This window comes from Dermacentor silvarum, chromosome 2 (assembly GCF_013339745.2).
Source record: "Dermacentor silvarum isolate Dsil-2018 chromosome 2, BIME_Dsil_1.4, whole genome shotgun sequence".
In the NCBI taxonomy this organism is placed as follows: domain Eukaryota; kingdom Metazoa; phylum Arthropoda; class Arachnida; order Ixodida; family Ixodidae; genus Dermacentor; species Dermacentor silvarum.
Window position 1 is genome coordinate 168493237 of NC_051155.1, and position 23084 is coordinate 168516320.

Consider the following 23084-nt stretch of genomic DNA (forward strand, 5'->3'; position numbering starts at 1 on the left):
CTACTTGCAGAAGAAATTGAAATGCATAATCTAATAATTAACCCAAATTTACTAATTAAGTTTTTAACTAATTACCTGATGGCCCATATCGCAATTTACAAATTGTAGCCGTGGAGTTCGCAAGGCGGATCCACTTGGAACGAATTCTCGGGATGACACCCGTTTCGAGATAATTCCCGAACTTTGCGGAAAAATGCATAGGCGTTCCAGTTAATTTTGTGCTTCATTGCAAAAAGCGACGTTTTGTTAAGAACCTAACTGGAACGCCAATGCATTTCTCCGCAAAGTTCCGGAATTAATAGCTCGAAACTGGTGTCATCCCGAGAATTCGTTCCAAGTGGATCTGCCTTGCGAACTCCACGGCTACAATTTGTACATTGCAATATGGGCCATCAGGTAATTAGTTAAAAACTTAACTAGTAAATATGGGTCAATTATTAGATTATGCATTTCAATTTCTTGTGCAAGTAGTGTCCGCCTCTTCGCGTAGACCAGCTCATGGACTAGAATTGTGCTATCTGCCACAGACAACCTTTAAGAATTTTTGAAAGTGTACGCTGAAACACCCTGTATATATATATATATATATATATATATATATATATATATATATATTCTTTCTTTTAAGCAGCTTGGCTATAACGTTAGCTAGGACACACTATATGTGCATGCACAGCAGAAACGATGCTTTTCGGAAGGTATATTACGCCATTCGATGAGAGCTTTTGCCGCACATTCGAAGAGGGCAAAATCTCATTATCTGACGCAACACGTACACGTTGCTTTTAGTCTGGATGGGATCCGATGTTCTTTCGTCGCGAAATTGGGTGGCACTTGAGTTTTTACTTCGATTAAAAATTAAAAAAAAAAGATAGAAAAAAAGGCAGAAAGAAACCGCCAGAGCTGCAGGGTTTCATTCTGCCTTAGCTTTTCCTTTAAAAACAGGGTTTTCGACACTGCATAACCTGTACAGAACATAAAGCGGCAGCGAAAATTCCGTGCATTGTGGGGCCGCTTACAAAGCGTAAAACCCATCGGTCCCGTTTACGCATTTATAGGATTTACAACGAAGTGTGCGCAGCCGCCGTGTAATAGTGGAACCAATTTAGTCGGCTACAAACGCACACGCTGTGGAAAATAAGGCTTTTAGAGATTGCGGACACAAAGTTAGGCGACGCTATAAATATCGGATCAGCGTATAAACAAAAATGAAAGAACAACAACAACAACAAGAAAGGCCCTCGCCGAGTACGGTGCAGTGCCGTCGACGAGATTCCTCGAGTGTACGCTGTATGGGCCCGCTCTTTCTATATATAATTAAAAAAAAAAACCGACTGTGTTCAAATTACACGGTTTCTCTCCCTTGTTTTTTTTTTCTTTTTTTTAATTTTCTATTTGGCGCAAGGCGCATGGGATCGTTCCACCCCTGTTGAATAGGTGAAAAGTCAAAAAGTTCAAACACCCGCACAATGGAAAGAAGCAAAGAAAGGATCAAGCGGTGCGCCTAATCGCAGATGCGGAACACGTAAGCATATACGCTTACTTCCGCTGACTGCAGCAAATCTAATCCTCATTGGCACATCCAATTTAATGTGAGGCCCTTCGTGTTTCCGCAAAATTAGCACCAGCATACTTAATCTTCATCGGGAATCTCAGATTTGCATGCGAATGAGACAGCACCGCACTCGCACATATAATTAGATATATAAACGTCGGAGCGTTAAGCTAAAGCTTCGCACTTCTTATGCTTGCTTTTCGCATGCGCGCCGGAAGGCTGATGAAATTCCGATAGGCACGGTCAAGAAAGAGGGAGAGGGAAGGGCAGGGAGGTTAATTAGACTGTTTCTTGCGTTGCTACCTTACACGAGGGGGAGTGCAAGAAAGAGAGATGAGGAGCGTTCAAATTATGCGCGTGCACTACAGACGATTCGGCGTTTCTGCAGTAGGGCAGCCTATGAATGGTCAAAATTTTGTAGCTGTCACGGGTTCATCATTACTGGCCAAATGAGCTATTTTTGCTTTTCCAAATTATATTTTCTTTTCGTGTACCGGATATACGAAAATTAATTCCAAATTGGTAGTTGATAATAGACAGGCAAACGAATGTAGAGCAGAGGACCGTTCGTGAGACAGGAAGAGTGTTTCCTATATAGTATCGTTTACTCGACAGGAAAAAAAGAAAGAAAGCAAAAAGAAAGAAAGCTGTATGTGCAAGCTGGATTGCTTGAAGTTCTGTCGTGTAATGTGAAACTGTCTTTTTGTCAAACACTGTATTCCCTTACAGGCCAATGAGTGACCTAGAGATCTTCTTGACGATTGAAAACTAGGAATCAGTGGCTGAGACTCTCGCCTGGAGCCGTGCCTGCAGCTTTTGTAAGGCTTACATCTCTCGGAAATTCTCCCGTCGCGATCATCTGTCGCTCGCGTAAGTTTCCATAACGCGGTGTAAGAAGACACGCCAAACATAGCTATAGCTCTGCGTTTCTCTCAGGCATATAGTAGCGAGGCAAGCACAGACATCGCGCGTCATTCAAAGCCACACGGCGTTTGAACGACACCGCGGCGGCATGTAAACATCCGTTCTAGGCACCACGTACTTGCAGCATCGCGGCGTACGTAAGGGAGCTTTAGTCAAAGAGAGGCCTTACCTTCGCAGCCGGACTCCGCCTTCACGTCCGCGTTGGGCTGCCCATGCCAGACCTGCAGCTGCACAGAGGAACACACGCGAAAGTTCGTATATAGAGGTTCAACGCTATATCGCGACTCGCGAAACTCGCCCTAATGAACCTATACGCGTGGAGAACGTTCCCCTCTGTACTCCCCAAGGAGAGCCCTTAATTGCAGAGAAACCCGAGTTCGGCCCGTCACCGCGATGGGATAACTATATACGCTCGAGCCGAGGCAATGGACCGCCACTTCAGAAGGTAATTGTTAGCTGAATATGCGTAACGCGCGCGTACGTGTGTGTGTGTGTCTGTGTGCGCGCGCGCTATGTGAGTTTGCGCAAGCACGGACACATTCTGAACATATAAGCTTGCTCGAAACCGGTAAAGTCGGGTAGAGCAGACTCGTCGGACAGAAAACCGTTCGTCCGGTTCAAGTAAACGCTATAGCGGGTCGGCACGAGCGAGTGTCGAGCCGAGTTCTGTCAAACCGTTTGCAAGTGGCGGCTTGACGTTGCCACAGCGTGCACGATTGGCGAGATGCGTGTAAACGCGGTCGCGCGTCGGGCTGGGTCAGCTCGACTTCTGACCCGATCGACCCACTCGCGCATTGTTCATGTATACTAAACGAAGCTCCTGAAATAAAACACAGGGGGAAAGATTTCGCGCGAGCTAAATAAACAACACTGACATCACCAAAAGAGAGGGGGAAAAAAAGAATTTGGCGGCGAAGTGTGTATACAGGAAAGGTTCCGCAGTGACTGGACCCTTTCCTTGCACAACACGTCGCTGCGCGTGGCCACGGCTACATGCGGGGACTGCTGTGAGCGAGGGGTGGCATGCAGCGAAGGAAGGCGGCAACGCGACCCTTCCTTCTCGTGTTCGCTGCGAGTGCGAACAAAGTGTTTTGTGACTGAGCAGTACATGAGTACACAGTGTAAGCAACGGAGCTAAGTTGCCAGGACGCATGCACTCGAGGCTGCATAACTCTTGGTTTTTTTTGTTTTTTTTTTAAATAGTGCACAGCTAGGATATATTCTCACAAGCCCGCGGCCACGGAGCCGCCGTGGCGGCACGTAATGGCACGTACACACTAGCGGCAAAACGCGCGCGGCGCGCCGCCGGCGGCAAAACGCAGCAGCGGCAGGGCGGCCATGATGATGATGATGATTTATTGGCATCCCCTTTGAAACGGGGTGGCGACAAATAGTCACCTAGCCTGCTTGATTTAATCAGGTATACTACACATGTTCTTTATCTAGCATTTTTGTATACCTCTCATTATCTTTCTTTTTCAAAAATTTAGCTTGTACCGCCACAGCTTGGCCACACCAATTTAGCTTGGCCACACCAACCGGCGGCGCGCCGCTGCGGCAATCACGTGACATACTAGACTCCTCTGCCCTTCTCGAACTATCCGGGAGCTCACGCGTGCAGATGATAGTGCGAAACGAGAAACAAGCGGTCGGGCGGGTCCGCATGGCACCAGTTTCCCGCGCGCAGGTCACGGAAGCGGGCCGCTCTCATTGGTCTCCTTCATCCGCGGCACGCGGCAAACCGCAAGAAATCGGTCCAGGAGCGATCCCTGCCGCGGCAACAAAAACCCGTTTCGCGGCTGCTTTCGCGGCGCGCGTCTTGCCGCCGGCGGCGCGCCGCGCGCGTTTTTCCGCTAGTGTGTACGTGGCATAACACCCAACACAACTTTTGTTACTCGAGGCTAGAACAGTATACACAAGGCCCTGCGTAAGCCGCAAACTGCCTCAAGTGTGCAACATGGCCGCGCGTAAAATTTTACTTCAAAAATAATCTCAATGTCGCTCACTCGAAAATAAGGTTTCGCTTAAATAAGCCAAGTTCCTAATCGAAATTACACTGTTCGAAATGCGCACAGAGCTGCTGATATGGTCGGTGTGGTCAAAGGTAAGCCACTGACTGCCACTCTATGAGAATCATTCCAGAGCACGCTTCACGAACTTCACGAAAGCGCAAGCTGACGACTTTCAAGCATGCAGCTGAGCTTATACAGTCGCCGAAGCAGCGGTCTCTTAATTATCACAGTATCGTGACCACTGCTTAACTGATTACCGACGAGAGAAATCTATAGAGAGAAAAATTTATTCAACGCAGCATCTATAGTCCGCAGGGATCTGCGAGAGTGATGCGTGACTGGCTCTACCGCGCACGTTGCATGCCGCTGGCCTTGTTTGTATGGTACCGCTTCTAACGTTGCCTTTTCTTTTCACATACGATCTGGTTAGTACTATACAGGCCCTATAAAAGGCTGTATACGTACAAAACGCGGACACTCTGTTCGCGGTTATCGCTTCATTATCAGGTTGTGGTGTCCTTCACGTTCTTCTTGCGTCCGTGTCTTGTATAGTCCTGCCTTTCCGTACCGTGATTCACTCCCATCTTGCTCAGATTTCTGTCGTTCTGGCCTTCCCATTTTTTTCTTCTTCGTCCCCGTTCAAAGCAGCCGTTTAGCACCAAACAAATGCGGATAGAGTTGAGCATTTCAACACACATATAGCTATAGGCAGCCTGGATTGCTTTATTACAGTTTCTCTACTTTGATCACCTTTTAATGCAAGGACTGCACGCCATATGCTCTACATTCACCGCCTGATTTCTCGCCACTATGCCATCGCGGGAGTTCCGGAATATATCGATTCGCGTCTTTTATTGACCATTAATGGACAGCATAAGGGTCGGTGACGGCCTTCCCTGGAGGCAGCGAAAGTCGCAGGAGCCCTGGACTGATGGCCCCCTCGCAGGCGCAAGCAAAAAATCCAGCCGTCTAGCCGTTTTTTGTTTCTTTTTTTGTTTTTTCTGTTTTTTTTTTCTTCCTTTATTCCTTCTTACTTTCAATAAAGTTATCTCCACCTCTTCCTCTCTGCGGGGCGATCACTTTGGTAGCTTTAGTGCGCCGGATGATGCTTCCATATTGTCGCGTTCCAGTGAAGGTGAATAACCAAAGAGTGCCAAAAGTTTGCGTTAGGAACCTAGCTCTTTATTGGGTGAACCCTAACAAGGCCAGCAACACTGAAACCACAGCAATAGCGGCGAGCTCAGTCGTCGGAAGTCGAATCTAAACTAATGGGTGAAATACGCCCGCTATTATACATGTATCACCGTACATTCCAGAGTAAAGACTGATGATCGCGCACAGTCGAGAATGTGCGCACGAAATTCGCGTTGCGCGTGCAATCTGACTGGACAGAGGCGACACCATTCACCAACTTTCGGATGCAGTATAGGCGCTTCTTGCGCTGAGCATTAATTTGATAACACCGATAACTCGGTCAAAAAAAAATAAAAAATTGCGCTCGCAAAAAATAAAACGATGTACGCGCACAAATATACAAGCGTGCCGCGCGATGGTGCATGGTATCACTATTCGAGATAAAATATCATGTGAGTGTCGAAGAATTATGTGCCCTCTCTGGTATATACGAGAACGAGGGCAGATAGTCTTATCACTGCAAGAACCAAACTCGCAGTATTGAGTGCAACCAAACTCACAGTACTGTTTAACAGCCCTGTTTGCCTGAGCTTTATCATGCTGGTCCCGCGCAGCACGCCCTATTTTTTTTTTTTTTTTTTGTCCTGTTCCCACAGATGCGCATACAGTCGGCTTTGCTGCGAATCCACGCGTATATTTATAAAGTCTCCTAACCAGCGCTTTCCTCAGAACTGTGTCAGTCTCTTTCTTTCTTTTTCTAAGCTTTCTTTTTTTTTTCTCACTGTTAAGCGGTACTCAAGAAGCTCAGCCTGGAGATGCGTGCGAATATTACCACGGAAGACTTGACCATCCATGGCGCGGAACATGTTTATTATATACGGCGCGCGTAAGCCGAGAGGCTTCCTCGTTAGCGGCGAAATGAGGCCACCGAGGCTTAACCATCGGCCATAGAAATGCACGCCGCGAGGGCCACCGCGCCGACGTCCATCAGGTAAATGCGAAGTACTCGGTGCCCATACCCCTTATAAGGGGGCCACTAATCCCTTCCGCGCCTTTACTATCTTCCTCACTTCCGGGGGACGAGGGGGGGGGGGGGGGGGGGGGGCAGGCACGCGCGCTGCAGCCGCCTGGTCTATAACAGTGCGCGGTGTTTACCTGACCTCGGCGGATAATGTATGCGAGATAATTTCGCACGCACATGTCGGTCGCCAAGCGCTCGCCACACTATATAGCCCCACCGCACTTTCCATGCTTGATTCCACTTCGGGAAGCATCCCAAACAGAAACAAAACAACAAAAAGTTTCTTTTTTTTTTTTGTTATTTGGCGTTGGAATGGAAACTCGCAATACATGTAAGCACAAAAGCAAAGCACGAAATTGCGGGAAGAAATGGCATACTCGATTAAGTGAAGGAAATACAGACGCAATTGCCGACTATGTATACCCGCTCAATTTTATTGGTTAATGACCGTATATTTACGATAAGAACAGTCGAAGGCGAGGACGTTTATGGAACATTATGCTAGCGCAGGACACGTGGCAATATCAGCTGCTGCTATTCAATCATGAACTTCCCTGAAATGGCTATTGTCATTCAATACATATTTAGTACGTGCGCAATGTGCATGCAATGTTAGCACTTGTTTTTTTTTCCCCTCGCTGGCGGGAAGTTTCTATTTGTTCTAGCATTCGATAATTAAGGTAAAAATTTAATTGCGTGGTTTTACGTGCCAGAACCACGATCTGATTATGAGGCACGCCGTAGTGGGGGACTCCGGAATACTTTGCACCACCTGAGGTTCTTTAACGTGCACCTAAATATTTCTAAGTACGAGGGTGTTTTCGCATTTCGCCCCTATCGGAATGCGGTCGCCGTGGCCGAGATTTGATCACGTGATCTCGTGCTAAGCGGTCCAACAGCCATAAATTATTGAAGCAAATCGTCAGTTTAATTATCGTCTATAATAAACTTTGCCGTTTAACTTAAAAGAGAGAGAGAGTTCAGTTCTTTCACACGTTTGCCGTGAGTTCTGTGTCTGTTGGCTTCACAAACGGTGGGGCTGCCTTTTCCACGAAAATTATTTATGACAATTATTTTATGGCGAGCATAGGCGCTTAACCGACGACAACGAAGTGGCGCCAAGTCACGCAGCTCCGCGCGTCGCGCGCTCTAGCTATAGAGCTAGAACAAGGAACGATCGGGCCAGCAGCGTTCGATGATTTCGTCTGTGCTCGACCGACGAGGAAATACATATGTGGGGGATCATAAACCACACGTCTTCCCACAATTTAATGCGTGAGCACTCGTTAAGCTGTCGCGAGAAGCGATTACGTAAGAGGGCGGAAACGAAAGGATGGCGTAACAGACAGCATACGAATAAACCGAGAAAGTAAGAAGCACGCAAAGAAAGCGCGCAGACAACACTTCGCAAAACCGGTCATCTATATAGCACCGCGTCCGCAACAAGGGAGAGTACTTATTTCCTGCGATTCCGCGCGGCGGTCGGTCGGAAGCACGAGTTCTGCGTACGTCTCCTCTCCTGCATGCGCCCAGAACTGCCCTTATAACTTCCCTCTACGCGATAAACCCGGAGCACTGCCTACGCAAGGTGTTCGGAACTTCGTACGCGTATCCATAGCGCCACATGAGCACCGAAAGTTTTCTTCTTGCACGGAATGCCGGCGATCGAGCCGACCTCGCTCCCGAGCGACGCAAAAGTCACACACAAGAAAGACGACAGGACGGACGCTTCAAATACGAGCAAACCTCCTGGCGACTGTTTGCAATAAGCAGAGGCTGTACAGGGGGTGGAGGGTCGGCCGTATCGGCCAAGTACGGTCTTTACTTTGCCGGAAGAGCGTACTGATAGGCTCGCTCGACCTCCAGAAACGGGATCACAAAGGAAGCCGAGCGAAGTGGCCAGATAATAGAATAAAGAGTTTTAGGGACGCGATCGGGCGAGTCTCCCAGGACCAACGTCGTGAATAATAAAGAGACAGCGGTTACAGAAGCGAGGACAGGAGAGAGAGAGAAAGTGGCGGCGGGGTCAGTGAGGGAGAGAAGGGTTTGTGGACTGGTGCGCTGAAGCGCGGCGGCTTGCTACACACTCTCAATCGCGTTGCACGCAGGTTCCGTTAAAGTATAAGTGAAACGTATCTGCGAAAATGTTCCGCTTGTGCCGCTGTGCTCCTGCGAAATGTTCGGCTCTTCTTCCGCGGTGAAGCATCTTGCCTCGGTTACTATATATATAATACTATATTTTGTTCCACGTAAGTTGCCACATAGTGGAACATCCTCACCTCTTTCCACATAGATTCCACGAAGTAAGTGGAACATATCTACAAAAAGTGTACGCAACTTATGCGGAACAAAATCGAGCGTGCAACGGCAGCATAAGGCAACGAAGCAGACCAGCGCGCGTCGGGGGGAAGGGGGTGCGAGGCCGATTGCGCACTGTGCTGCAGATTTCCCTCGCATAGCCAGCTGCTATATAGGGTGTTTCATCTTAGCTGCACCAAATTTAAATCAAAACGCCTGCTTGAATAATTAACATAATTACTCTAATTAATTATTTTGCGGCACATCTTTCAATCTACGAATTATAGCCGCTGAGTTCGCAAGGCGTATCCACTTGGAACGAATTCTCAGGACTGAACCAGTTTCGAGATATCAATTTTCAATGTGTACGACGAAATGCATGGGCGTTTCAGTTAACTTTTGGAGGAAAACGCTGTTTTATGCATTGAAGCACAAAGTTAACTGGAACGCACATGCATTTCGTCGTACACATTGAAAATGAATACCTCGAAACTGGTTCAGTCCTGAGAATTCGTTCCAAGTGGATACGCCTTGCGAACTTAGCGGCTATAATTCGTAGATTGAAAGATGTGCCGTAAAATAATTAATTAAAACATTATTTAGAGCAATTAATTATGTTAATCATTGAATCAGGCGTTTCGATTTCTCGTGGAAGTAATGGCCGCCTCATCGAGTAGTTTAGATCACGGATTATAATTGTGCAATCTGCTACAGGCAATTTTTAAAAATTTGGTGCAGCTAAAATGAAACACCCTGTATGTATACGATTCCCAACAAACAGATATAGTCTGTCCGGAAACGAGGGATACGCGAGAGAGAGTTCGCGAAGCTGCAGCCAAGCTTTATTACGAACGGGTCGGACAGACAGTTATATACGCGTTGGCTCATGGACGATAGGCTCTTTATGCGTCGCTACTACAAAGGAAGCAGTAAAATATGCACGCAGCATGAAATCAGTGAGAAGAAAAATTGGCATAGGACAAGGCAAGATGTATGCACTGAAAGATAAGCAGGGTGATATCATCAGCAATTTCGATGACATAGTAAAAGCAGCGGAATAATTCTATACTGCCCTGTACAGTACCCAGAGCCGCCAAGCTACCTTCATTCGAAGCGGTGATGAACAGGATACAGAGGCTCCTTCTATAACTAGCGATGAAGTTAGAAGGGCCTTGAAATACATGACCAGGGGAAAAGCTGCTGGAGAAGATGGAAGAACAGTCGATTTAATCAAAGTTGGAGGAGATATCATGCTTGAAAAGCTTGCGGCCCTTTACACGCAATGTCTCACGACTTCAAGTGTACCAGGAAGCTGGAAGAAGGCCAACATTATACTCATCCGTAAGAAGGGAGACGGTAATGAATTGAAGAATTTAGACCCATTAGCTTGCTTTCAGTATTGTATAAAATATTCACCAAGATAATTTCCAATAGAATCAGGGCAACACTTGACTTCAGCCAACCAAGAGAACAAGCTGGCTTCAGGAAGGGATATTCTACGATGGATCATATCCATGTCATCAACCAGGTAATCGAGAAATCTGCGGAGTACAATCAACCTCTCTATATGGCTTTCATAGATTATGAAAAGGCATTTGATTCAGTAGAGATACCAGCAGTCATAGAGGCATTGCGTAATCAAGGAGTACAGGGGGCATACGTGAATATCTTAGCAAACATATCTACAAGGATTGCACAGTGTGATATGTGAAGTGCGCGAGTGCCGTGATCGTAGTGGGCAAGTGCCAGAAGTGAGCAACAAGCAAGCAAGCGACAGCCATCTTGAGAGAGGTGAAAGAGGAGGGGGAAGAAGATGACCAGGGTGCGGGGGCAGCGGCCGGTCGAGCTCCTGGACCAAGGCCGCTCCAGGCTCCCACCTGGGATCGACACGACAACCAACTTCTTCCTGCAGCCTGCGGTTGGCGAACGTCGGTAGGGCGTCCGACCCAGGCGGCCCAGCGTCTCCAGCGCCGTGCCCGAGCTCCAGCTGGCGAACGCCGCACGGGCGTCTAGCCGTTACCCGTCTCTACTACGCCTGTCTTCACAGCAATGTCGATCATGGCTGCCTGACGATAAGGTGCTGACCGACATAAGAAGAAATGATCCCCTTGTACCGGTCGCAGAGGTGAAGCCCTTGGACTTGGTGTCCGGTGACAAGACCTCTACCGTACTAGGGTGACCCATCCAGGTTCCCAACGTCACAGCGAAACTTGAAGAACTTCCTCCTGCATTACTGGATCCCTGGTGTTCGCCTGGGGGCGACCAGGATTTTCTTCCGACTGCTTCTAGTTTCGTCACCGCTACTCCACTTCGAGCTCCGCCTCTGTCGCCGCTTCTAGCCCATCCCACAGCTCCAGTGCGAACCATGAAACTGTAGGCCCCCTTCCGACTTTTATGCTTTCTTTCTGGACTTATTCCTTTTTTTGGTGATTAGTTTGCTCAGTTTATTTTTCTCTTTTCGCTGTATTTTCTTTAATGAATGGCTTGTTGTGGTATCGAACGGCTTCGTCATTTCATGCGCTGAGGCTGTACCTCAGTAGCGAGTAATTTATTGAAAGAACCTCATCACACACAGCAACCTTGGTTCTCCACAAGAAATGTAGAAAGTTACCTATCAAGAAAGGGGTCCAGGCAAGAAGACACAATCTCTCCAATGCTATTCACTGCATGCTTAGAAGAAGTATTCAAGCTCTTAGACTGGGAAGGCTTAGGAGTGAGGATCAACGGCGAATATCTTAGCAACCTTCGGTTTGCAGATGTCATTGTCCAATTCAGCAATAACGGGGACGAACTGCAGCAAATGATTGAGGACCTTAACCGAGAAAGTGTAAGAGTGGGGTTGAAGATTAACATGCAGAAGACAAAGATAATGTTCTATAGCCTGGCAAGGGAACAAGAATTCAGGATCGCCAGTCAGCCTCTAGAATCTGTAAAGGAGTACGTTTATATAGGTCAATTACTCACAGGGGACCCTGATCATAAGAAAGAAATTTACAGAAGAATAAAATGGGGTTGGAGTGCATACGCCCGGCATTGCCAAATCCTGACTGGGAGCTTACCACTGTCGTTGAAAAGTGTACAATCGTTGCATTTTACCGGTGCTAATATATGGGGCAGAAACTTGGAGGTTAACAAAGAAGCTCTAGAACAAGTTAAGGACCGCATAAAGAGCGATGGAACGAAAAATCTTAGGAGTAACGTTAAGAGACAGGAAGAGAGCGGTGTGGATCAGAGAACAAACGGGAATAGCCGATATTCTAATTTACATTAAGCGTAAAAAAATGGAGCTGGGCAAGCCATGTAATGCGTAGGATGGATAACCGGTGGACCATTAGAGTTACAGAATGGATACCAAGAGAAGGGAAGCGCAGTCGAGGACGGCAGAAAACTAGGTGTGGCGATGAAGTTAGGAAATTTGCAGGCGCATGTTGGAATCAGCTAAAGCAAGGCAAGGATAATTGGAGATCGCAGGGAGAGGCCTTCGTCCTGCAGTGGACATAAATATAGGCTGATGATGATGACAATGATGATGACTATACAATTTCTACACGAGGAAGGGCCACGCCTTTATTCAAATGCCCATATAAGACACAGGGCAAATTATTCGTGAAAGGAAAGAAAAGAAAAGGAAGAAATAGTAATTAAGTTCCGAAGCGGGCATAGGTCCAGGCTGTTTTACAGCGTTGCTGATTCAGACGTACTTGAAGGATAAATGAATGAATATTAGAAAGGAAGAAAGCAGAGGAAGACGGAAAAAGTAGAAGCACCATATTATTTCTGTCCATGGCAAAAGTAGCAGCGGATCATTTTCAATACCTGCAGGTTTAATTAGTGAGAGAAAAGCGCTTTGCCACTAACGACTTCGCGGTTCTCGCTTACGGCGTTTTTCTAAGAGAGATAACTAACTTTTATTTGGAAAACAAGTCGGAAATACTTCCTCAATGAGTGGGGCCCTCGGTCCAGGGCTCCACTGGCATACGCGACTTCGCGAACCCGCTGGATCAGCCATTGCTGTTCCTGCCGGCTTGAGCCAAGCAAAGCAGACTCCGAAGAGGAAAGGGAAGGGTTGGGTATAGGAGGAACACTTCAGTGCCGGCCCATGAACGCCAAAAGGGTAGGTGCGCTTGGAGCGCGCCACTTTCCCAGTAGTTGGTCACAGCTTATGGGGTACTGTTAGCGTCACGGCAACTTTCTGTCATATCACGTCATGCTGAAGCAAAGAACCGGGTACGACGCAATAGCAGCTCCCGGCGAAAGTTGAGTCCGTGCTCAAGAAAAAACAGTGAGAAATTACTGTGACCGTAGTGCTGCTGCAGTGGACCGCTTGGTTCCCATTCATTACGGAGGCGCTGGCAGCGTAGAAGTACAGGAAGCTCTACTCCTTTTTACCCCTGAATTAAAAATGCGGTGATGCATATATTAAAAATCTCGCGTTCTTTTTTTTTTCTCTTTTCTTTTTATCGCTATGTGCCATCCCATGGTCACTTACGCACTACGTGAAAAGTGAAGTGCCTGTACTCGCGCGACCTTCCGTGCCGAGAAGAAGCACAATAATCAAAGATTGCAGCCGCGGCTTGCAAATGCCGCTCGGATAGCACACATTACGTTGAGCGACTCGACTCCGGCCCGCCCGGTATCTGTATCCGGAACACACAGCAACGGTCGAATATGCCCATGACAACGCACGCACGCACGCATATATATCCAGGCACGGCAGCTTTCCAGCCGGCGCCGCCGCACAGCAAGGAATGCGCGGCTGCCTCTTCATTCTTCTTTCATTTAAAAAACCGGAACGCAGAGCCTGTTAACTCTACCGAAGCATTATTAATGCCGAAGGCAGCGCGCGTCAACGTGACTGGCGCACGAACACAAATGGGAGAAAGGAGGGGTGGGAGGGGGGGGGGGGGGACGCGGTTTGCTTAACCATTTTTCTATTACAGACCGTTCCGTATAGCTGTCACCCGTGCTCACGGAGAAAAGCAACCGCATAATGAACGCTTTTTCCCTTTCTTTTACTATATAAATAATAACCGGCAAGAAAAGCCCGCAAAGCGACAATGGTGACCGAAAGAAAGGAAGAAAGAGAGTGAGAGTGTCAGAATCAGCGTGTGCTCATAAGCCTGGAGGACAAGAGAAGAGAGAATGGAAAGTCGATCACGTGAGAAGAAAGCGAATAAATGACAGAGGGCTAAAAAAAAGTGTCAATAAAAGCGGCGGAAGAGAAGAATAAGACGGGGAAAATGAATGGAAAGCGAGTGTGTAAGAATGAACGCGTGATCCTGAAGCCTGGGGGACAAACTTCACAGAGGATTGAGAGTCATTCGAGAAGGGAGCCGAGAAATGCAAGAAGGCTAAAGAAATGTGGCTGCAAAAGAGGCCAACGAAAACGAAGAAAAAGAGCATATAAAAGGAAAGGACAGAAAAATAAAATAAAAGAAAACGCAGGGAAAAGTTTTTCAGCACCGTGTTTGGGTCGGAGGCGGGGTTGGGGGAGGGGGGGGAGGTTGCTGTATAGTATAGGGTGGGAAGGGCGACGGTGTCAGGGCCAGATGAAGAAACTGGGTCATCCCCGGCGCTGGCGACGGCGGCAGCACAGACGTAGACGGGCCGATCGATCCACCGGAAGTGACGAACCGGGGAACGGCGCAGCGGCATCGAGCCGCGTACGCACAAAGCTTAACCCGGCTTCTCTCCTCCCACTACGCGCGCCTTCCCTTTCTCTCTAAATAATCCACAAATGCCACGCGCGCACGTTGTCCTCACCCTTTCCCATCCCACTTACAGCGACCTGCATCATCCCCGTGACCCAGTGCCCTGCCGCGTTCGGCCCGGCCATAGAGCCGAGAGACCCGCGTTCTGCCACCGGCACCATCATCATCAGGGCAAAAGAAAGAAAAGGAATATGGGGGGTGGCGCGGTAGGCTTTCATAACGCGCTTTATTAAAGATTAACTTCAACATGGAAAAAAAAAGAAAGAAAAAGAAAAAGAGAAGCGGTGGTTGGTATTTCATATCGGTACACTGCGCAAGTGGAACCAGAAAGCTTAAAGGGCTGACAAGCGCATTTTGAGCTGACAAGCGCAGTGCATACAACGCGTGCTAACTAACTTAAATGTCACATCCCTACGCGCCGCGGAAAGGGTTTAAATTTCAAACCAAACGCCGTTTGCCCTTCTCCTCGCGGGCGCCGCGCTCCCAGCCGGAGAGTCGACGTGCATCGCGCAAGTGCGCCTACGTACACGTGACAATGCCATGACGTCGCTCACAGCGACACGTGACTTCTAGAATTATTCAAGGCAACATCAGTTTAGTTGTTTAATCTGTTGCTTCAATAGACGAATTAAAGTTTCGAGAAATAACAAACCATACAAATTATAATGTCTGTGTGTTTTTGTTTTACTTCGTATCGTAGCAAGAGAGATGTAATTCCGTTCCGTCTGCTTGTTACCACGACGTGCAGTCGCGCGCGCAAAGAACGAAACTATGTTTCAGCGCCGCGATCCTGCTCTTTCATCCTCTCGCGTCTGCCTCAGTGATCGTGATTGAGGCACTGACTGGGCTAATTAAAATAGAAATCTTGCGGTAGAACACCCCTTAAGGGGTACGTAACAACTTCCAGCGTATATATAACCAAAATTTGCAATGTGGCCTGGTGAGCGGCCCTTTAAGACATCTCTAAAGCTTGCTTAGAAAAAAAAAAAAAAAAAAAGGGAAACTTCAGACGAAGAAAGGACGACAGGGCTGGAGGGACGACCTACTGTCTTTTGTTCGTTTAACTTCAGGACCTCCGATTGTACACTGTTGCTGAACCTATGTTTATGCATAGCACGGATTAATAACATTGACGTTCGAAATGTCCCAAGTGTCTAGGCTTCAGCTATAGCCCATCCTTCTGCCTTGGGAACCAAGAACGACACACACAACACACGCGTGACACTCGTCGCGTCACCCGCCCTCTCAGTGTGGTTTTGTTGCTCACGTTGACAGTTAACGCAATTCGCCAACATAGGTATTCCTTCAACAGTGCGAAAAAAAAGGGGCAAAAAAAGAAAAAAAAATGATTATCGCAGAAGAAGAACGGCGATTGCACTCGCGCGAAACTTCCTTTAAATAACAGCGATTGAATGTGCCGCTCTGTACGATATAGGCTCTAAAAATAGACGAATTTCCATTAGCTCATTTTATCTTCTACGAGTTGGGAAAAGGCTGCGCCTATATATCGTCCTAAACGAAACTCGGTGACCTTTCGTAACACCCAATTAGTACTACAGCACGACAAAGTTAAGCCCCGCAGCATAGAGTGAGAGAGAGAACAAAAGATCGAACTTTGCAAAACTCGGAGCCTCCGAAAGCTCGAAACGGCCTTCAAACCCACAATGGCAAGCTGCCATACAGCGGGATCAAAGCGAGCGAGTTAGAGATATAGAGAGAGGAAAAAAAAAAAAAAGAAGCTAAGCTGGAGCACGGAACAACGCACCACGCTGACATTTAAGATTCTTTTACACAACAAGAGCGCGCGCAATAAATCCTCGGCCAGAGCCGCGGCGTCGGTTGCGCCGAATGCGGAGAGCGGTATAGAAACTCACCCGGAGCCCCGTTCACTGTATTAGCATTGTGTTACCATCGCAATTACCGTCGAAGCGACCTTTTTACGCGTATTTTGTAACAGGGAACGCAATCGACAGACGAGCCGAGCAGCGGCGACGTGCTTGGCGAGGAAACGGCTGATGCAAGCTTTTTCTTTTCTTTCTTGGTTTTTCTTTTCAAATGCGGGGGCGCACACTCCGCCGCACAGTCCGGGAGAATACGAACGGAACGGCTAAACAGGTTTGGGCCCACGCAATACCCCGTCGTACATTGGTCGATCTCACGCGAGTGGCTCAGATGCGAGCTCTATCCCTTCCACTTAAGGTCACCCTATAAGCAGGAAATTTGAATGTCAGTCATTATTTATAGTTCATTCGTGACGACGCGAGTTGTATCGCGTGTCAGTGTTATTTTCGCAGGATCCGATAAAGAATTTTATCGCTTTTACGTTTAATGGCGACAGCCACTTAAGGGTAGTACATTCATGCCTGGGTGAGTGGGCATAAATGTACGCATAAATGTTATGCCCCCCCCCCCCCCCCAAAAAAAAAAACACCCTATAAAGAGTAACAAAGAGAGAGAGAGAGAGAAATAAAATAAAATAACCTCGTGTTTGAGTGTAGTGAAGTGCTTGCGTAAGCAAGTTTATCGGAGGTAACGTGGCTTCCTCTTGTCTATGGCGAAAGGCGGATCCACTCAAGCTCAGTCTGTTACACGTCGATAACGTAAACGTCAAGTAAAAGGAGCTACTGTAGCGCTTATAATATGCATATCCACATAAAATTTCCTTCGTTCTGCTAAAATACACGGAATGAGGACTTTATGCTGTACTTAAGTGGAACAGGATTTTAGAGACTACTACCATAAGACCTCGCGTTCACTCCCAAAAACAAGTTCCGCTTTCTTAGCCCCCCTTCACGCCCCTTTTTTATTTCCTTTTGGCTGCTTACGTCTTAAGTCGGGTCTTGTCATGCTGCTACGACCAAAGCAGCTTTTACACACAGTCGCCGCGATTATTCTGAAGGAAAATTATTATTAACCAGCATCAAGCGTAATTAAGTCCACTGTAGGGCAAATATATCTCAAGTCATGGCTAGTCGCTCCCGACCTGCGTGAGCCAAAGCAACCCTACGATCCCGAATTTCTTAATTTTGTTACTCTTATCTAACCTCCACCCAATTCCCTTCCAATGGGCCGGTTCAATGCGTTAAACGACCGCGCGCGCCCAGGTTTATTTCTCCTAATATCCTAACTGAGACGTCATCTACTAGCACCCTTAGTACCGGCTTTGATCTATCTATATCCCTTAACCTAGCGCCTTTCCATCACCTCAGCGTGCAGAATATACTATGTCATTCCGTAACTACACGGACGGGAAAAGAAACGTGAAATCTGGGTTTGAGACCCAAAGCTGGTACTGCGGGTTCGGAGTGACGCCGCAATAGAAGGCTTAGTATTAACTTTGACCTCTCGTCGCTGAATATCAAAGCCAAGCTTTCTTAGCATCACTCCCGCATGTTCATGCCCGCTTCTTCTAACTTCTACTGCACAGTTGCACACGAAACTCATACAGTTCTGTATCGGCTTACATAGTGACAAATTCGGACTACACATTTTTGCACCCTTTCTGCACGCTTAACTCTCATGAACATCTAATCAATCCCGGTCGACTGTGGCTTTGACTAAAGGTCGTGAGTTACATGTGTTCTTGGTTCACTCATGTAATTTACGACGTATGGGCATAGCATCAAGCGATTTAAACACGCCAAAATCGGCAGCACGGCAATAGGAAGAGCAGTTGCGTTTCGCAACTGCGAAAAGGCCCTCTGAACTACTAACCAATCAGAAAGAGGAAAGTGACGTCATCAGACCTATATAAAAGAAACTGCAGAAGACCCTTTCTTTCAGTTGTGAATGGCGCACCCTGGGAAGATCCGGGCAGCTGCGGTACAAGAAGAAATGAAACGACCCGAAACCACGGGCGCGTCACAATCTGTAAAGAGACCTGCACATAGTACGTACCATGTGTTGTGCTTCGATGCACCATTCTCCAAAAATAAAGACGACTTCGCTTGCATGGACAGACATCAGGGATGTGTTCAGCATCATTTCTTTTTCTCTTTCATTCATTACGTCTTTCTTTCTTTCTTTTCTTTGCATTCCGCGCCCCACCGTTGCTTCTGGTCTCGACCGCGGCCCTGCAGCACATACAGCTGCGGACTGCTCTGCGGCGCTCTTGCAGAGGCGCGGAGACGGTCCGCGAAGCCCAAGCCGCGGTGCGCTTCCAGGGCGCGCGCATCCTCCCCTTCCCTTTCAACGCTACGCGGAAAACGGCGAGAAACTCTCGGCGGCGCCGACGCGTGCTCGGTACCCGACGCGTTGTCGCCGCCGCCGCCGTCCCATTGATGGGGCGCTTGGCCGGAACGAATGAATCGACTGACGCTGCCAACCCCGCCCCTGACTCTCCCCTTTAACCTCTCGCTGCCTCCCCCAACCCCTCCCCCCAACCAACACACGGGCTCTTTCTCTCTCTTTCCATCCGCTCGCCCTCGCCGATCGTTTTTCAATTGAAAAGATGGCGACGCGGCGCGCGCCCTGCCCACACGTTGAGGCGGCGGAGACAATAACACGAGCGGCCGGCCAGAAGAGCAAGACGAAGAGAAGCAGACGAACAGCGAAGCAGACGAACAGTGAAACAGACGACAGCGCCGCAGACGACAGACAGAGAGCGGTGCAGACGTAACGGAGGCGCCAGGCTGTGCATGCGACGATACTGCATGCGCCGAACAAGTAATGTCAAAAAGAACTGAACTGCTTTTTGGGGCAGCGCTTTTTCTTCGGGCACGAATATTAAATCAAACATGCTGAAGTGGTTAGGGAGCTTAGACGGTGCCTCACTCGCTGGAAGTCGGAAGAGCAAGATTCGCTGGAACACGGCCAGCGAACGTTTCCGCGGCGGCATGCTGCTTTTTTGGGCACAGGCCAGGCCTAACTCTACTCGTTTCCGGTTCAGACGACATAAGAAAAAAGATCACTGCAGGAACTCCCTAGTGGGACCCGTCAGATAGTGGGTAAGCATTCTAGCAGAATTCTAGGATGTGAGCCAATCGATTCCCTGCTTGGGATGCTGACAGACACAAGAACGGAGCGGGCAGTGAGACGCGAAGTATGCCAGCAACAAAAAGGAAGCGCCAACTGCGCCCGACAAAAGAAAAAAAAATATCACGTCCAATATTTCAAGGTTGGAGTAGGCTCCTACGCTAGGGAAAATCAAGCCTGATGTGATAGTCAATGTTTCGTCCAGTGTTTCGATGTTCGCCAAAAACGGGCTTCGCCGTGCGCTCCTGTGTCTGTCAGAGAAGCCAGCTTTACAGACCGCGCGGGAAGCCCTTTATATTGTTTTTCGGGTCCCTCGTCATCATTCTGTTTCGTCGAGTCCCCAGAGAACAGATTAAGCAAGCACATTTTCCAAAAATGCCAAGGCAGTCAAGCGCATAAACTGTCACTGAAACTTCAGTGACTTCCGATTCACGACGTAAAGCTCACTATGAAGAGTATTAGAGAAAGTTTTGAAGGCATAACTCCTGACGGAGTTTAAAGAATGCCACTGCGTTCAACGAGCATGAATCGGTCCAAAGAAAAACCAAGCAACATGACGTTTCGCCCGCCCATCATCTTCCATGCTTTTGACACATTCATAGCTAACGTACAACCAGTGCAACCTGGCTCGCGTATAATAGACAGACTTGACTTTATGATTACTTTATTATTCTTTTTTTCGATCTGAGCAGAGCCAGAGACAGCTCAAATCTCGATACCGTGAGCAATACGTCTACGTAGACCACTAGCTGTTCAGTAATCAACATTGTGTATACAGCTAATTCAAATAGTTGTTCTCGAGAAGACGACCCTTGCAGTCAGACAGTTGCCTTGAAGCATAAGACAGGCGTTCACAATTGGATTAGAAGCCCAGGCGGCGGATACAACCTTGGATGATGGGGTTTACCATCCCAAAGCAACGCAGTAGCTGCATACGCGAGACACCGTGGTGGAGGGGCTACGTATCACTTTTGACTACCGTGACTTCTTTAACGTGCAAACTTGCTACACAAGCGTTTTTGTATTCCGCATCCATCAGAATGCCGTCGCTGGGGCGGGAATTCAAACCCGCGACTTCGTACTCAGCCGCACAGCGCCACAGCCAGAGAGCCACCGTTGCGCACCGGACACGAGTTTATTACCTCCCTGCGACTTGAAAGAAAGAAGAAAAGAAATTAGGTACTCCCAAGACACCGGACGCTTTCCCGACGATGAATGAACTATGGGACTAGGGGCACATATTGCGCAACCGCAAGAGGTAAGCCGAGCCGGTTTGGCAGAAAATCTTCCTGCCAATACGGAGTGGCGTAGGCGGGACCCCCAAATTCTTATTAGTACAAGTTATTACCGTATGAGAAGCGTGCACATTCGAAGGACGTTCAATAACTTGCGGGCCCAACAATGCACGATGCAACGCAGCGATGGTATTGTAACGACGCTGCAATATTGCGTACGTGTTGCGCCACCCTGCTTGGTTCATATAAGAGTGGGACAGCTCTCTCTTTCTCGTTATCGATCTCTTGCCGCGTATAGCAACGGCGGTCGCAGGATGTCCGCGTCGGGAGTAAGGGAGGGTGGAATACGCCGGGCGACTATGCAATTTCGGGCCATGGAAGCGACCACATCGTCGAGTATTCACGAGCGTATATGGGGCGCAAAGGCATCCTTGGGATAGGACTTTCAAAGAACCAAAGGTCACCTGAGCGAACTACAGCGCCGGTTATCTATCGCCTCCTCTTCGTCTATTTGCTGAGCCAGGAACGCGCATGGAAAAATTTATGTTCCCGTTCGGTTTTGAAAGGTTTGCCAACCCTAACCAGGCACGCTTGCGGGTCTGTGGAAGATTACTCCGCCTAAGTCGCCCACTTGGAAATCTGCGCCAATCGAGATTCATGAAGCGAAGGACACAGTTGAGCGCTCTTCTCACCAGTAGGGCTGTAACGTCAATAAATGCTGATAAGCGCTCCTCGTTACGGGCACTTGGTGATAAGAATTAAGAGTGCTTTTACCACGATATATTATGAGAGAAAGAAAAAGAAAGCATCAAGGCTCTTTTCCGCTCCAGCAACATTGTGATGACATCTGCAGGGAAAAGCGCGGTAATATTCTGTTCCGCATGCGAGGGGCGTATTCATTTACCACTGATTATTACACACCCCACTGAGTACAACTGAAACAGCAGCACATTACAGCTGAATACGGCCCCAGTTAACACAGGATATATCAAGGAAAATTGCCGGTCAGCTGAAAAATTATACCACTCAATGACAACGTCCCACTTCAGAAAACATAGTGAACGGAAATGCCGTTTTCAATCGCAACTGCACGCGCTTTGGGCTGACGATTAATCCGCCCTCACGCCGCCATCTTCGTAGTTAGCATAGTTGTCGACAGCGCGCCAGGCGGTGGTCCTGGGTTCGATCCCCCGATGGGGACAAATATATCTTCACCTGCGGAATTTCGTTTTCAAAGCAACCTGTACGGGTTACCTTTGTAACGCTGTACAATGAAGTCGGTGACAACCTTCTTTTCTCTCCGCTTTAAAACATACGTCGCTTTAAAGCGAGTTCCATCATCTTGCTCGCTCTCACTCCAGCTTACAGCGCGGTCACAAAGCAATGACATCGCAAAGAACGTCTACACCCCAGCCTCCAACGACACGCCACTAATAGGAGAAGCACACTCGCGTTACAACGACCAATGACTCCGCATAGTTTCCGCAACAAACCGATGACCGCGGGCTAACCGGACACATTAGTGCACTGCGAGCATAGAGATGAAGCTGCACCGGAAGCGGTTGGGGTCCTGTCGCGCGGTCGCGTTGTCAGGGTAGCAGAAAGGCGACCCAACGAACGCGCGTTGTTACCCCCGCGGAAGAGCAGCGGCGCTTAATGACTTCCTGAATATCGCGTGCAGCGCAGCCAAGCCGGTGATAGCGGCAGTGCTGACGGGCGCAGGGTGCCGTGTTATTACGGAGCGCCCGCGTTGCGACACACGGTGCGTCTTGCCCGTTCTTACGGAGCCCTGACCTGACGCAGGGACCCTACACATATAGGAGGGTCGCCGTAGTGGAGAGCTGCGACATAATTTCGACTGCACCAGGCGTGCTGTGTGTAACGTGCACCTGAATCTAAAGAACGTGCTCTTTCCTCGCTGGGCCGGTTGGTTGGCGCTGTACTATAAACGATTTTAGATTCGGTTCATGAGCGTCGCCATCTTGGGCTGTTACACAAACGATTTTTAAGTTTTATGAGAAGTCACGTAACATGGTCACGAAACGCTGAACGCATTTATACAACTATTTTCATGCTTGCAAATCGAACATAGTAACGTACATTTCGTCGTTAAAGGTATAGAAAACAGCAGCGTTAACAGCCCAAGATAGCGTCACCAAAACGCTTCCGTAAAACAGTCTATAGAAAGTGTATCAGTGTGAGAATAATTGAAGATCAGAT

General features: G+C 48.2%; 1 protein-coding gene across 9 annotated transcripts in view; it reads right to left on the reverse strand.

Annotated features, from left to right (window-relative positions):
- LOC119442078 (endophilin-A) overlaps positions 1 to 23084 on the reverse strand; it is a 105637-nt gene that overhangs the window by 46020 nt on the left and 36533 nt on the right. For all 9 annotated transcript variants that reach the window (XM_037706807.2, XM_049661867.1, XM_049661866.1 and 6 more), the window contains exon 2: positions 2649 to 2706. The gene's annotated coding sequence lies outside the window, so the exon portion shown is untranslated. The remainder of the gene's footprint in view (positions 1 to 2648; positions 2707 to 23084) is intronic.